This window comes from Pan paniscus, chromosome 15, assembly GCF_029289425.2.
Source record: "Pan paniscus chromosome 15, NHGRI_mPanPan1-v2.0_pri, whole genome shotgun sequence".
Taxonomy (NCBI): Eukaryota; Metazoa; Chordata; class Mammalia; order Primates; family Hominidae; genus Pan; species Pan paniscus.
Genome location: NC_073264.2, coordinates 105,825,978 through 105,841,286, shown reverse-complemented (window position 1 = coordinate 105,841,286; position 15,309 = coordinate 105,825,978). Strand labels below are relative to the sequence as shown.

General features: G+C 53.4%; 2 long non-coding RNA genes across 3 annotated transcripts in view; one reads left to right on the top strand and one right to left on the bottom strand.

Annotated features, from left to right (window-relative positions):
* Nucleotides 1-911: 911 nt before the first annotated feature.
* On the bottom strand, nt 912-3,515 carry LOC112437010 (uncharacterized). Of its 2 annotated transcripts, none has more exons than XR_004666354.3 (3): nt 3,212-3,515; nt 2,564-2,705; nt 912-1,299 (listed from the first exon to the last, which is right to left on the bottom strand). It is a non-coding gene; the product is annotated as an uncharacterized LOC112437010 (long non-coding RNA). The 2 variants fall into 2 exon arrangements; XR_003025681.4 differs by having other exon boundaries at nt 917-1,299; nt 2,523-2,705.
* Nucleotides 3,516-3,763: 248 nt separating this feature from the next.
* Nucleotides 3,764-15,309, top strand: part of LOC117975910 (uncharacterized) — a 36,444-nt gene continuing 24,898 nt past the window's right edge. The window contains exons 1-2 of the long non-coding RNA XR_004666355.2: nt 3,764-4,146; nt 14,069-14,132. This is a non-coding gene — a long non-coding RNA (uncharacterized LOC117975910). The remainder of the gene's footprint in view (nt 4,147-14,068; nt 14,133-15,309) is intronic.

Below are 15,309 nucleotides of genomic sequence, written 5' to 3'. Positions count from 1 at the left end.
GCTTCTGGTTCCCAATCCCCTTCTGGGTGAGTGGACGTGCACCCCTCCCCCAGTGCAGAGGGCTTGTTGGGGTACTCTGCAGGTCTTTTCTCCCCACAACGGGGGTGGAGTAGGAGAAGGGAAGCTTCGGAGGGAGGGGCTCTGGGCTGGGAAGGAGGGAGGGTCTGAGAAGCAGGGAGCCCTGGGACTGGTTGGGGCGGGTCACTCTGACACGGATCTCACTGTGGAGGGGGTGATGTTGCTGAGACCTGCATGGGTCCGGGCTTCCAGTGGCCCCACCAGAATCCAGGGCCACCAGGGTGGGGGGTGCTGGTGGTTTCTGAGTACCTTCCCACACTGCCCCCATGGCAGACCCCTCCCAGCAGATCCCAAACATTCCCCACTATGCAGGGGAAGGGTGAAGCCACATTCCCCACTACTCAGGGGAAGGGTGGAGCCCCCTTCCTCTGGGACCACCGGCCTGGAGTCACCTCCTCTGGGCCTGCATATCCCTCCCGGGGAGGGACAGAAAGGAAGGTGGCAGCTGGAGGGCTTCCAGAGACCACCGACCAGCACCGGGCAGACAGGAAGACTCTGGAAGTCAAGCTATGACTTTTTTTGAGACAGGGTCTCGCTTTGTCACCCAGGCTGGAGTGCGGTGGTGCGATCTCAGCTCACTGCAACCTCCATCTCCTGGGCTCAAGTGATTCTCCTGCCTCAGCCTCCCAAAGTGCTGGGATTATCTGCGTGAGCCACCGCTCCCAGCCTAAAGGGGACATTTTCATTGTCAGTTTCTTAATTTCCACTTTAGAGGGCAGGAAACTAAATCAGCCAGTTTGGTCCAATGGCAGGGGTTTGGGCCCCTTCTGAGGGCAGCCTGCTCTTCAATTGTGGGGGCTGCCTCAGGGGGCCTTTGGTTTCGCATTGATGGGATGGCTGTGCCACTCATCTTCCAAACCAGGACAGCTTTGAGAGAGAAACAGGTACCAGTGACGCCAGGACACCAGGGGTGGTGCAGCGCACCTGCAGAGCTGAGGCCAGGCTCCGTCGTGGGCGGATGCGCCACCGGCAAAATGCATCTGTTTGTTGCTGCGACACAAATAACCCTCAGACGTAAATCCCAGAGACCATGTATTTTGCTCCCAAATCTGCAATTTGGGCAGGGCTCAGCAGGACTGTCTCATCTCTGTCCACATGGCATCAGCCGGGGTGCCCGAGTCGGGGCTGGAGGGCCACCTCTGTCATGGTTCACTCAGCATGGTGGCTGGAGCCCAAGTCAGCCTCCCAGGAGAACAAGATGGAGGTGCGTGGACTCCAGAGCTGTGAAAAGAAAATCCGTAATGGAGATGGTTATGTCAGGGCTATCTAAAAAGGAGCTGGGAGGGCAAGAGGAGCTGGACCCCGTCCAACTCGCCAGATAGAATTGATCTGTTGACCTGGGCCAGATCGTGAACCAGCTGCATTTGATTTGAACCATTCACACCGGGCCTGATCACCGGTCTCCTGGAGACAGGCACACCTGACTAGATTGATCATCAGCCAGAGCTGTCCTAAGCTGTTAAGCCCCCACCGTTGGTCATGGACCATGCCAACAGCTTCCGGATGTGTAGACTCACAGCAAACCTTTGTAAGCCCCTGCCTGGCCTCCCCCACACAGACACGTTTGAGCTCCTTGCTAGATCTGTGTCTCCTGAACCGCAGTTCCTGAGGCTCTCCTTCTCTTTTGTTTCCTGATCTACAGTGTTGGTCTATTTTTTGTCAGTTGACAGAACATAGCCTTGCAAGTCACCGAGTCCCTTTTTTTTTTTTTTGAGAGAGAGGGTCTTGCTCTGTTGCCCAGGTTGGAGTGCAGTGGTGCAATCATGGCTCACTACAGCCTTGACCTCCTAGGCTCAAGCGATCCTCCTGCTTCAGCCTTGTGAGTAGCTGGGACTACAGATGTGTGTCACCATGCCTGGCTAATTAAAACAATTTTTTTTTTTTGTAGAGAGGGGGGGTCTCACTATGTTGCCCAGGCTGGTCTTGAACTCCTCGGCTCAAGTGACCGTCTTGCCTCGGCCTCCCAAAGTGCTGGGATTACAGGCGTGAGCAACTGTAATGCACCAAGCTAACCCAGCTCACTTCTGCTATCCTCTGTCAGCAGAGACCCAAAGGCCTAGCCAGGCTCAAGGGGAGGGGACACAGCCCCTGCCTCTTGACGAGGGAGAGGCAGGGTTAGGAGGGCTTGTGGGATAGGAGATGGCACGGTGGCCATTATGGGACCCAGGCAGCCTCAGGAGGCGTGGGGGATGGCGCTGCTCTCACAGGGAACATCTGAGCCCTGCGGGGGCAGGTGCATCTCAGCAGTGCGGGTGTTCACCCGGAGAGATGCTTCTCTGCTCACATGGGTTTGTGCCCGTGCCCTGTCTGCACAGTTTTCTGCAGGCTCTGAAGGGGCAGCCATGCACACGCTTTCTGCTTCCTCTTTCTTGACAGCGCTTGCCTGTGGGTGCCAGGACCCCACACGCTTTTGGTTCCCCTCTGGATGAGTGAGCCCAAGTTACCGTAACAGAAGACCTCAGCCTGGGCAGCTTAGACGATAGACCTTTATTTTCTCACAGCTCTGGAGCCTGGAAGTCCAAGATCAAGGTGCCATCAGTGTCAGTGCTGGTTTCTCATGAAACCTTTCTCCCGGCCTTGCTGCGTCCGCCTCTGGTGTCTCCTCCTCTTCTTGGAAGGCCACAGCCCTGTTGGATTAGGGCCCACCCTTATGACTTCGTAAAGGTCGTAGTTACCCTCTAAAGACCCTATTTCCAAATCAGTCACATTGGGGGTTGCGGCTTGACATAAGGATTTGGGGGGGCCACACTTCAGTCCATAGCACCCTCCTACCTCCCTGGCTGCCCCACCTCTGCGTCTGTCATCCCCTCCTCTCCCCGAGGAGAGGCCTCCTCTCCAGAGGGGCCGTGCCCCATCTCATCTATGAAGACTGCCCCCGGCCCCTGCTCCCGCGCTGTCTGTGCACCGTCAGCCTCCCACCGCCCTCCACGTCCTCAGAAACACACACTTGATGAGGCTGAAAGAACCGTGACTCTCTCGCCCGCCCCCACCATCTGCTTTTGCCTCCTGTGGGACACCCCACCACTTTGTCAAGCCCCGAGCCAGCCTCTCTCCGTGTTCTTCCCTCCCCTCACTGCCTCCACACCGAAGAGCTAGGCACTGCTTCCTAAATCTCCCTTCCTGCATTGCTCACCACCTCCTCTGCCGCCACCATGTCCAGGGGCCGAAATTGTTCTGTCTGCTCTCCCTCCCTCCGCTGGGGCCTGAGGGCAGTCTGCTTCCATGGGAGCCAGCGGGATGCTGGCAAGTCACAGATGCAATCCTGTCCATGGCTCCCGCCTCCCTGCAGGTTACAAACATGCCTCCCTTTTCCTGCTGTTGGAATGAAGCTCAGAACCACGGCCCTGAGGCTCCATCCTGTCTGGTCCTGCTGCCTCCAGCCACGTCTCAGACCCCTTTCTGCGCCCGTCTGCCTCCAGCCGCACAGACATCAGTGCCAGGCATGCGCCTCTTCCCTCCTTCCCCAGGGCCTTTGCACGTGTAGCTCCCGCTGCCTGAGCACTCTTCCATGGCTCTGGCTCAGTCTGACATTCTATTTTTTCCTTGGAGAGTTAAGTGGAAGTTATATGCTCTATTTCTATTTTAAAATAGTCACTCTTAGAATTTTAACAAGTATATTTAGAATTCAAAGATAGCCAGTGTTTCCATCCTCCTCCTGATAGATCACGCCCCTCCTGGCTCACAGATCATTACGACTGCCCGATACTCAGGTCTGCCTTGCCTTTATCACCCTCCGCTTTCCACAGGGCTTTGTTGCACACAGCCAGCACCCGTTGAGGTTTGCACATGTTTGCACCCCACTCTTTCTGGCAGCCCAGGCGTCCCCTCTTTCTGAGCTGTATTCTGTGGAGGTTGCTCTGCTGAGGAGCTGGGTGGTGGCGCAGTCATTTTGCTGATCTGATGCTTCTCCCACACCCGTAAGTGGGAGTGGAGCAGGGCGTGTGGGTCCGGCTGCTGCCTCTGCCTCGGCACTTCAGAGACGGTCATCTGCTCCTGTTCTTGCCATTCGCGGGGTCTGCCTCCAGCAAGTTCTCCTTCAGCATTCTGAGTGTACCACGGGACAGCTAGGTATGGGCTGCTTTTATTCTTCCTGCTTGAGAGTGCTGCACTCTTGAGGCTGAAGTTTCCATATTTTATCAGTTCTGGAAAATTCTCAGCCATATTGTCAGGGAGCTGGTGGGCACTCCCCGTTTTATTTATTTCCACCTCTTGGAATTCCTTCCTTCCTTCCCGCCTTCCCACCTTCCCTCCTTCCTTCCTTCCTTCCTTCCATCCTTCCTTCCCTTCCCTTCCCTTCCCTTCCCTCCCTCCCTCCCTCCCTCCCTCCCTTCCTTCCTTCCTCCCTTCCTTCCTTCCTTCCTTCCTTCCCTCCTTCCTTCCCTCCTTCCCTCCTTCCCTCCTTCCCTCCTTTCTTCCCTCTTCCCTCCCCTTCCCTCCCCTTCCCTTCTCTTTTCTTTTTGAGGCGAGTCTCGCTCTGTCACCCAGGCTGGAGTGCAGTGGCATGATCTCTGCTCACTGCAAGCTCCGCCTCCCGGGTTCACACCATTCTCCTGCCTCAGCCTCCCGAGTAGCTGGGACTACAGGCACCCACCACCACGTCCGGCTAATTTTTTGTATTTTTAGTAAAGACAGGGTTTCACTATGTTAGCCAGGATGGTCTCAATCTCCTGACCTCGTGATCCGCCCGCCTCAGCCTCCCAAAGTGCTGGGATTACAGGCGTGAGCCACCGCGCCCGGCTTCTTTTCTTTTCTTTCTTCAGAGTCTCGCTTTCCGGCCCAGGCTGGAGTGAAGTGGCACAATCTTGGCTCACTGCAACCTCTGCCTCCCAGGTTCTCCGGGATTCTCCTGCCTCAGCCTCCCGAGTAGCTGGGATTACAGGCACCCGTCATCATGCCTGGCTAATTTTTGTATTTTTAGTAGAGACATGTTTTCACCATGTTGGCCAGGCTGGGTTCGAACTCCTGGCCTCAAGTGATCCACCTGCCGTGGCTTCCCAAAGTGCTGGGATTACAGGCATAAGCCACTGTGCCCAGCCCCTCTGGAATTTCGATCGGAAGTACGGAAAACCTTCTTATCCATCTCTCCTATGTCTTAACCTCTTCTGAACCCCCTTAACACCTCCTATCTGTCTGTGCCGATCAGGGGTGATCACAGTCTTCCCTATCGATTCCTCACTTCCCTCTTGATCTGCATCAAATCAGCTGCCAGACTAGCTGACTGGGGGCTTGTTTCCACACCGTCTTCCCATGTTTCAAGGTACAGTTCAAGTTCAGTGGCAGTAAGTACGTTCGCATTGTTATGCAACCTATCTCCAGAACTTTTTGACCTTCCCAAACGGAAACTCTGAAACAGCAAACACAAACTCCCCACACCCTCCTTCCCCCAGCCTGGCACCCTCCATTCTGCTTTCTGTCTCTGCGGTTTTGACTGCTCTGGGAGCCTGACAAACGTGGAGTCAGGCAGCACTTGCCCTTTTGTGTCAGTTCTTTCCCTCAGCATAATGTCTTCAAGCCTGAGCTGTGTGGCAGCCTGTGTCAGGACCTCCTGTGTTTGTTGTTGGTGGTGGTGTTGTTGAGGCTGGATAATATTCCCCTTGATGGATACGCCACTTTTTTCTTTTTGAGACAGGGTCTCGCTCTGTTGCCCAGGATGGAGTGCAGTGACGCCATTATGGCTCACTGCAGCCTCGACCTCCCTGGGCTCAAGCAATCCTCCCACTTCAGCCTCCTGAGTAGCTGGGACTACAGGCGCACACCAGCATGTTTAGCTAATTTTCGTATTTTTTGTATTGATGGATTTTCACCTGTTGGCCAGGTTGGTCTTGCACTCCTGAGTTCAAGCGGTCCACCCGTCTTGGCCTTCCATGTGCTGGGATTACAGGCGTGAGCCACCTCGCTCGGCCTGGATACACCAGGTTCGCCCAGCCACCTCGCTCGGCCTGGATACACCAGGTTCGCCCAGCCGCCTCGCCCGGCCTGGATACACCAGGTTCGCCCAGCCGCCTCGCCAGGCCTGGATACACCACGTTCGCCCAGCCGCCGCGCCCGGCCTGGATACACCAGGTTCATCCATCCGTGAGCACCTGGGCTGCTTCTACCTTCGCGTGTTGGTGAATGATGCTGCTGTGGACACAGGTGTGCAGATATCTGTTCAAGTCCTTGCACTCAGTTCTTGGGAGAATACCCAGAAGTGAAATGTCCGGATGATGTGGCAATTCTAATATAAGTTTTTGAAATACTGTTTGAAATATCGCCATTCTGGTCTCCATAGTGGCTGCACCGGTTTGCCCTCTCTACCGTAAACACCCTCCATGCTCTGCTGATTCATCCCTTCCTCCCCACTAACCCTGGCAACCACGGGTCCTTTTACTGTCTCCGTAATTTCCCCTTCTCTGGGATGTCCTAGAGTTGGAATCATATAGTATGTGGCCTCTTCAGACTGGCTTCTTTCACTCAGTAATATGCATTTAGGGTTCTTCCATGGATTTTCATGGCTTCACAGCTGTCTTTTAAGTTTATCAGCTTCATATATACACACTGCCCTGCTTTGTCCCCAGGTTCTGTGAGTTTCGAAGAGGTAGTTTAAGGAGTCAACTGGGTTGGACTACAAGTTTTTGTTCTTTTTCTGTTTGGAAAAGCAACAGTGCATATCACCAGTTCGGGATTCCTGGCTCAATACCACCAGCTCGGGATTCCTGGCCCACAGGCCTTGAGCATGAGACGACTGTGGTTCTGAGGCTAGATATCATAACCTCTCCATATGGAGAAGGATGCGGGAGAAGTGATCACGGGCTTGGCTCTCCCCAACCCCCCTGTAAAACATGAGCCACCAAGATTGCACAACCGGAGACACAGAGGACACTGTCCACAGTAAAGCCTGGTGGCAGCATGTTCCCCTGGAACACAAAATAAGAGTGGGCAGGAAGAGACCACCAACCTGGTGGCTGGCGAGCACGAGGAAGCTGAAAGCAGTGGTGGGCATTGGTGGGCTTGGGACGCCATGGACCTCCTCAGGGGCTCCCTGAGCCAACGTGGGGAGCAGCCATGGTGGGAGGGGTGGACACACACTTGGTGGGGAGCCAGGACAGCCCGGTCGGAAACGTTCACAACCGCCAGCCCAAGCCTCCTAAGGGGAGAGTGCTGGGACACAGCGACCAGGAGAAAGGTGCCCAGGCTGAGCCGGGAGAGAGGCGGGTGGGAGCACCTAGAGCCGCACACAAGGGTGCTGTAGAGTCACCGCTGTGCCATGTGGCGCCGGGTCTCCAGGCCCAGCTAGAGGATGCACCTGCTGGGAACAAGCCCTGCAGGAGGGGAGCAGGGGGGCAGCCCTCGACAGCAGGAGCCACTGGGAGATGAACCTGTGCGCGCCAGCAGCTTGGTCCCTTTGCTGCATGGCCAGCGGCTCCGATGCGTAAACAGTGGACAATTATTTCATGGTTTCTGGAGTTGGCATTTAGGAGGGGCTCATTTGGGAAGCTCAGGTGCGGGGTCTTGCACGTGGTCAGATGCTTGCGGGGATGGCTGTCATCTGAAGGCCTGGCTGTGCTCAAGTATCTGTCCGGGTGCCCCATGTCAGAGGGAACCCAGGCCCGGTTGTGCCCAGGGTGTCTGGTGCCTGTGGGCCGGGCCGTGGGTCTGCTCCTGTACCTGGTGCTGGTCACTGGGCCCCTCCTGCGGCCACTTCTCACTGACAAAACACTGCCCCGCTTTGTCCCCAGGTTCTGTGAGTTTCAAAGAGGGGTTTCAGAACATCCCCTCCACCATGTGGTGGGATGCTGACTCCGGAGCATGGACCGCGTGCTGGCAGCACGTGGACTCCGCAGAGACAGACTGGCTTAGCCTTCCAAGCGAAAGCCGTCAACACCTCTGCTCTACGGAGGGGGAAACAGAGGCCCAGGGAGGTGAGGTGGCTCCAGGAGGAGCTAGGCTGTCATGGGCAGGGGCCAGGGAGGTGAGGGCTGTGGGGACTCAGCTCTGTACCCCAGCCTCGCGGCACCTCATGGAGGCCAGCCTGAGGGCCCTCCAGACCTGGGAGTCCTGCCCTGCGGCCCACAGGCCCGATGGCTTCACAGGTGGTAGAGGCCTCCAGTACAGATCCCCGTCCACGCCCTCCTCTTTCTGGACTTCCTGAGACGCCCATCCACACCCTCGTCCTTCTGGACTTCCTGGCTGAGGCCTTATATGTCAAGAGTGGGTAGGGGTGGGGAGGCTAGGTGTGCCCCCACTGTGCCCGGCAGATGCTGGGGATGGGGTGGTGCTGGCAGGTGGGCTGGGGCTGCCCTTGGCCCCACCTTTCCAGTGTGAAGTTTGTGCAGCTTCTGCCTGGCCCAGTCGGGGTGTGACTGGCCTCAGGTGTGGGCCGTGAAACCCCAGGCCCACCCTCCCACTCCCAGCCATTCCTTGAAGGGGCCCAGGCCGCCTGCACTGGAGTGGGACGCAGGTGTCTGCCGCGTTCAGGAAAGATGGCAGGTGTCCACGACACCCCAGCCACGCCCAGGACCTTCTGGACAGGCTCCTGTAGGGGTGGGGGTGGAGTCCTAATTATAGGGAGCCTGAAGACCAGGCCAGGACTTCGAGGCATCTTGATGCTACCCATCCCCAGACCCAGCGGCTCTGCCCCAGGGTGGGCCCCAGCCAGCCAGAGGAGCCCCGAGGCTGGGAGATGGGGAGACTGAGGCAGGGTGGGCAAGCGCTGGGTGGTGCGGGGGCAACCAAACCAGGACCCAGGCAGGAGGCTGGAAGCCCCCTGGGCCCCCTCTGTCCCTGCACCTCCTCTCCCCCTCCGCCCCCTCTTCCCCTGCGCCCCGCTCGGCCAGGGGGCGCCCCGCTTCAGTGTCCGTTTGGGGGCGCGGCGCGCCCTCTGGCGGTAAGCAGTGGCATCGCCCTCCTTTGTCAAGGCTGACGACGGGGGAGGAGGAGGGGCAGGGAGAGGGAAGCGGGGATGGAAGGAGCGTGTGGGGAGCGGAGGGTCCGCAGTCAGGCGGGGGCTGCAAAGGCGAGAACGCCTGGGAGAGACGTTCCAGGGCGGGGCGGGCTCACGCGGCTCCGGGGCAGCGAATGTCCAGACCCTCGACTTCCTCGGCCCCTCGGCCTCCCCACCCGGAGCATGGACTTGCCCGGACGCCCAGAAAGCCGCTCTCCACCCCGGGGCTGGTGGCGTCGCAGCCCCCCGACCGCAGCGGCGATTCCCGGTGGCCCGTCTCAGATTTGCGGAAGTGCTGCCCCAATCCTCCTTTGTCCCGTAGACTTGTTCGTGTGAACAAAGACGCTCGGTGCTAGCCCCTAAAACCCAAAAAGCAGGAGGACGTTCCATGCGGGATAGTGAGTCTTTTCAACAAGTCGTCGTCACCCATGGAAACAGGGGCTACACGGAAAAAAGCCCGTCCCCTTCATCAGGAGATGCATCCCCAATGAAAACTTCCTTTTTCTGTGTAACGATTTTTAATCAAAATGTATAATATAGATTATTTGTATCCAAATCAGTGGTTTTGAGAAACTGTGGGCTAATGATTGAAAAATAATGAATCCAGTAGAAACATTTAAAGATAAGAGACTTATGAAGTAAAGAATGAAAAGTGGCATTTCAATTTATACACATATTTCCATTACGGAAAAGCACAGTGAGGCCAGCGGAGGACTTGGAGCAGAAGATATGTCATGTTGGCATAAAATTCTGTGGGCAAAGTGGAGGGAAAATACAAGGCAAAGGAGAAAACATTTAAGTCTGTTAAAAAATTGTCTCTTAAAAATTGATGATTAAATCACCATGATATTTAGATTTCATTGGATTCATTTAAAAGACTGGCCAACATGGTGAAAACCTGTCTCTACTAAAAATACAAAAATTAGCCGGGCATGGTGGTGGGCACCTGTAATCCCAGCTGCTCGGGAGGCCGAGGCAGGAGAATTGCTTGAACCTGGGAAGCGGAGGTTGCAGTGAGCCGAGATCACACCATTGCACTCCAGCCTGGGCCACAGAGCGAGACTCCATCTCAAGAAAGAAAGAAAGAGAGAGGGAAACAGAGAGAGAGAGAGATGGCGGGAGGGAGGGTGGGAGGACTGGTCCAACCGTTATCTAATGAATATCAATATGAACGAGCGATCCGTGCAGCAATATGGATGACTTTATAAACATGATGCTGAGCAAAAGAGACCTTCCACAGAACAGGACCTGCTGTGATTCCTTTTATGTGGTGTTCTAGAACTGGCAAGAAATCGTACCAGGGGGTGTCTTTTGGGGTAGGGTGGGGGTGGGGCTTTGCTGGGAGAGAGCATGAGGGAACATTCTGGATTGGTGGTGGTGTTCTCCCTCTTCGTAGGTGTATGCGTTTGTTAGAAGTCATCTAAGCAACCACTAATCTATTCTTTTTTTTTTTTGATATGGAGTCTTGCTCTGTCACCCAGGCTGGAGTGCAGTGGTGCGATCTCAGCTCACTGCACCCTCCACCTCCCAGGTTCAAGCAATTCTCCTGCCTCAGCAGCCGAGTAGCTGAGATTACAGGCGTGCACCCCCACACCTAACTAATTTTTGTATTTTTAGTAGAGATGGGGTTTCACTATGTTGGCCAGGATGGTCTTGAACTCCTCACCTCAGGGCCTCCACCGCCTTGGCTTCCCAAAGTGCTGGGATTACAGGCGTGAGCCACCGTGCCCAGCCTTTACTTTCTGTCTCTGTGGATTTCTCTCTTCTGGACTTTCATGTGGATGGAGTCGTGTAGTGGGTGGCCCTTTATGTCTACCTCTTTTCCCTTAGCTTACTGTTTTCAAAGTTCATTCACATTGTAGCATGTATCAGTAATTCATTCCCTTTATGGCCAAATACTATTTACTACATGTAAATTTTACTTTAAAGAAAAAAAGGAGGCCAGGCCCAGTGGCTCACACCTGTAATCCCAGCACTTTGGGAGGCCAAGGTGGGCGGATCACTTGAGGTCAGGAGTTCAGGACTAGCCTGGCCAATACAGCAAAACCCCATCTCTACTAAAAAATAAAATGAAATTAAAAACTTAGCCGGGCGTGGTTGTGGGTGCCTGTAGTCCCAGCTACAGGGGAGGCTGAGGCAGGAGAATTGCTTGAACCCAGGAGGCGGAGGTTGCAGTGAGCTGAGATTGCGCTATTGCACTCCAGCCTGGGTGACAGAGTGAGACTCCATCTCAAAGAAAAAAAAAAATAGAGAAAAGGGGCCAGGTGCTGTGGCTCATGCCTATAATCCCAACCCTTTGGGAGGCTGAGGCAGGAGGATCACTTGAGCCCAGGAGTTCAAGACCAGCCTGGGCAACATAGGGAGACACCAGCTCTACAAAAAATAAAAAAAAATTAGCTGAGTTGTGGTGGTGCATGACTGTAGTCTCAGCTACTTGGGAGGCTGAGTAGGGAGGATCACTTGAGCCTGGGAGGTTGAGGCTGCAGCGACCCACGATTGCACCACACTGCACTCCATCCAGCCTGGGTGACAGGGTAAAACCCCAGTAAATCATAAATGAATATTGAACTTTAGTTCCCTATGTAGGAAGTAAAACTTCCTCTTCAAAGTTTCCCTTCTTGTTAAAGAATAAATCGTGTTAAAAAAAGTTTCTTTTAAAGACTAACTTCCTTCAAGACTCCTTGCTTTGTGCTAGTAACTCTTTGTGAAGCCCTATCCTATATAGCTGTTAAACATGCTCACAGGCACGTAATACATTCCATGTCTTTGTACTTTGACCAAAATATCTGTACCGGACGTGCTCGCAGGCATATCCCAGCTCGCAGCCTATGCCCCTTCCCTATTTGGCAAAAGCAACTTCTTTTCCTTTGTCTTTCCATTACTTTTACCTATTTAGAAAAGTTTTAAACTTTTAGCCAGTCGGGTTTTAGTTTAGATTGTGAGGTCTGGCTGCAGCCAATGGAGACAGGACACAGTACCAGGGACAAACTGCGTACGGGATAAAAATTGCTTCCCTCCTTTGTTCAGATGTGCTCTCGCCATTGTTGCATCTGCGATGGGCACCCTTTCTGCAGAAAGTAAAAATGGACTTACTGAGAGAATTAAATTTATGTTCAAGTGCTGTTTCTTTGCAGCACTGGGGAACGAGCATTCTATTTCTAAACAAACATTTTTACATATAACACCCTATAATCTGCCTGCTGAAGGGCTCAGAGGGAGTAGACTGCAATTTACTTTAAAATGTACTAAGGGCCGGGCACAGTGACTGATGGCTGTAATCCCAGCACTTTGGGAGGCCAAGATGGATGGATCACCTGCGGTCAGGAGTTCAAGACCAGCCTGGCCAACATGGGGAAACCCTGTCTCCACTAAAAATAAAAAAAATTAGCTGGGCGTGGTGGCAGGTGCCTGTAATTCCAGCTACTAGGAAGGTTGAGACATGAGAATTGCTTGAACTCAGGAAGCAGAGGTTCCAGTGACCTGAGATTATGCCACTGCACTCCAGCCTGGGTGACAGAGTGAGACTATGTCTCAAAAAAAAAAAAAAAAAAAAAAAAATAGGAGGCCGGGCACAGTGGCTCACGCCTGTAATCCCAGCACTTTGGGAGGCCAAGGTAGGCAGATCACTTGAGCTCAGGAGTTCGATGCCAGCCTGGACAACATGGCAAAACCCTGTCTCTACAAAAAATACAAAAATTAGCTGGTGTGTTGGTATTGGCGCCTGTAAACACAAGCCCAGCTACTCGGGAGGCTGAGGTGGGAGGCTCCCTTGAGCCCAGGAGTGAGCTGAGATCACGCCACTGCACTCCAGCCTGGGTGACAGAGTGAGACCCTGTCTCAAAAAATAAAACAAAATAAAAATAAATTAAAATGAAACATATTTAAAAAGACGGCCGAGGGACGCATAGCTGGTGGGGAGAGGGAGCAACCAGGGCAGAGCTTGGACCATATATGCGTTAATGGGAGACTCTAGAAGGAGGTAGATGGTGTCTGCTGTACAATTCTTTCAACTTGGCTGTGTGTTTACAAAGGTTCAGAATAAAATAGTAGGGAAGATGTTTGAAAGGCCCTGTGGAAGAAGGCTTGGGTTGTGGAGTTGGCGTGGTGGTCCCTCTGCCTGGTCCAAGCTGGCTGCCCCTCCAATGTCCCTGATCTTGAGAAGTTGCTGGCTGAGCTCCTGGAGGCCCTGCATGTGAGTGGGCATGAAGAGTGTGAATACCTGTGCTGTGGAGGCCTGGGGTTGACTCCTGGCATGTAAAGCCTGTTTCTGTTAGAGTTTGGAAGTAACATGTGTTCCCTGTTTGTGAGGAACAATACAATAATACAGCCCAACAATACAATAACAAGTGACATCACTACAGCTGGGGAGGAGATAGGGAGGAATCAGGGTGTGGACCAGGCTCTCCTAAATTTCTTTTGAGTCATATTTTCTTTCTTCTTCTAGTTTCTTAAATGAAAGCACACTTTCATCCTTTCTTACCTTCTATTAGAATTACTTAAGGCTAGGCTGGGTACAGTGTCTCACACCTGTAATCCCAGCACTTTGAGAGGTCGAGGCAGGCGGATCATGAGGTCAGGAGATCGAGACCATCCTGGCTAACACGGTGAAACCCTGTCTCTACTAAAAATCCAAAAAAAAAAAAAAAAAATTAGCCGGGCTTGGTGGCAGGCACCTGTAGTCCCAGCCACTTGGGAGGCTGAGGCAGGAGAATGGCGTGAACCCGGGAGGCGGAGCTTGCAGTGAGCAGAGATCGCACCATTGCACTCCAGCCTGGGTGACAGAACGAGATTCTGTCTCAAAAAAAGAAAAGAATTACTTAAGGCTATACTTTGTCCATTGAGAGCCACTTTGGCTGCGTCCCAGGGTTTTTGATGTGTGGTGCTCTTGTTATCAAATTAGTTGAGCCTCTAATTTGATGTTTCATTTCCTCTAACTCAGAGTCATTCAGAAGAGTGTGTGTCTCATCTTACGCTAGCATTGGCAGCTAACATTCACTGAGTGCTGTCTGTGTGTGTCACGCTCTGTGTGCTGTGGATATTAAGTGTTTCACTGCCTTTAACTTGCAGAATACAGAGACGTGTAACAGCCTGGTCCTCATTCCGCCGACGAGGAAGCAGAGTCATCTAGCCTGTAAGTAGAAAACGTGTCAGACGTAGTGTCTATCCCACGTCTAAGCTGACAAGAGGTGAGGACTTTAAAGAAGGTGATCTGTTGTTAGTGCCCTGTTTTATTGCACTGTGATCAGAATTTCACAATTTCCCCTTCAGGGACCTACTGGGATTTCCCTGGGGTTCTTGAACACGCTGTTTTTTCACTTGTTTGTTATTCGAAAGGAATGCGCTTCCTATCTTTGTTGAGTGTGAAGTCCTGTAGATCTGGTAATTTATGGTGGTTAATTGTTCTATTAATATTCTTTTTTCCTTTACTCATTCTTTGATCTGACAATTACCGAGCGAGGTGTGTTGAAGTCTCCCACTGTGACTGTGGTTTAGGAAGATTCTCCCTGTGTTTCTAGCAGCTTTTCTCCATATGTTTTGGAGCAAAAGGTTAATAACTGTGATGTGGTCTCAATGGATGTGTCAGTCTGGCCCTGTGGGGGGCCCTGTCAAGGTCTCTGCCAAGCCTAGCATCTAATTTCTAAATTTAATTTCCTCCAAGATTGTGTGGGATTTTGCTCCTTAAGGGTTTTAGAAAACAAAAGCAACCATCCCGGCCTCTTACGCCAGTGAAATGAACCCTGAAGACCAGGAACCAGTAGAGCACCGTGATGACCGCCTGTGTCACGCTCAAGCCGGGCGTTCTCTAGCTCCAAGATTTGCTGTCCTCTGGGCCTGCCTGGGTGCTGCTTGGCTGGTAGCGAGAGAAGGGCTCAAGTCTCATGAAATAACCAGCGTGGACTTCTAGGGCTCAGTTCCTAATCCATGAGACTTGAGCTGAGACTTTTGAGTCGATGGCTCCAATGCTGACTGCTGCCAAGTCCAGGTTGCAGGTGCCCAATTGCACAGGGTGGCTGTGGGGGCAGCCTGGGGAGAGGTCTGCTTTCGGCTGGGCCTGGGGGAGACTCACAGACTGGGCAGTATTTGCCATCTGAGCAAAGCAGATTGCCCTCCCCAGTGTGGGTGCCACATCTAATCAATTGAAGACCCAAATAGAACAAAGAAGCTGAGTAAGAGTGAGCTTTTCTGGCTTGACTGAGCTGGGACGTGGGTCTTCTCCTGGCCTTGGATTACAACTGACACCACTGACACCACTGGCCCCCCTGTCTCCCGCAGGCTGACTGCAGATCTGGGGGCTTCTCAGCGCCGTA